This window comes from Hipposideros armiger, unplaced genomic scaffold (assembly GCF_001890085.2).
Source record: "Hipposideros armiger isolate ML-2016 unplaced genomic scaffold, ASM189008v1 scaffold_241, whole genome shotgun sequence".
Taxonomy (NCBI): Eukaryota; Metazoa; Chordata; class Mammalia; order Chiroptera; family Hipposideridae; genus Hipposideros; species Hipposideros armiger.
Genome location: NW_017731591.1, coordinates 611,597 through 612,474, shown reverse-complemented (window position 1 = coordinate 612,474; position 878 = coordinate 611,597).

Here is an 878-nt window from a genome sequence, read left to right as displayed (position 1 = left end):
TCGGTATACTAGTCCCGTCAGCCCGAATCCAGGTGCTGGCCGGGGTCCTCCGCCTCTGGGACCCTCGCAGGTCTGGGCACAGCCTCCAAGTCTAGGGGCCACTGACAGGAACACAGGCGCCTGGACAACAGACATTTGCCGGACAACCGCGAGCTGGGCAGGGTTGGAAGACAAGGCTCGCCTCCCGCAGCAGGGCCCGCCTTCATCTGCATGGCAGCCAGTGGGCCAACAAAACGAAGGAACGTGTTCCGAGCAAAAGAACAAAAGAGAACCTCGGGGGAAGCTTCATGAAAACGCAGTCTTTAAAAACTTACTCTTCACCCTTCGCTAATTGCAAAGCTGCCTGGTGCGGTGAAAACACCGAGCCCACGTTTGCAGAAGGGTCTCGCTCCTCCTCGCATCCCTGCCGTGCAGCCGACGCTCCCTCGCCCCCGGCAGCGTCCGTTACACCCGGGTGCTCGCGGAGCCTGCGGGGTCCTCGCAGGGCGGAGCCTGCTTTTGCAAGAAGCAGGCGCATGACATACTCACTTGCTAAGTGTTGTCTGGATGCACTGGGAGCGGGCCTTAAAGCCATGGTGGGTTTGGGGCGGGCAGTGGACGGATGCTGCTTAGTCATGTGCACAAATAGGCCGTCGGTCGGCCGGTCCGGTCCGCTGGGTGCAGGCTGGTGGACGACCCGGCCCGGCGTAAGCAGCCTGACTCGAGCCTGCTGCGTGCTTCCAGCCACGGGAGCAGGAGGCCACCTCCGCGCTCTGCTCCCCCGAAACCTCCATGCAGTGGTTGCTGTTACCGAATAGAGCTGCTGGTTCGCCCTCATGTCGGCTCAGCATGCTTTCTTTCCCCTGAGTATCTCTTCTGCCGAAACTCCCCCCATCCCC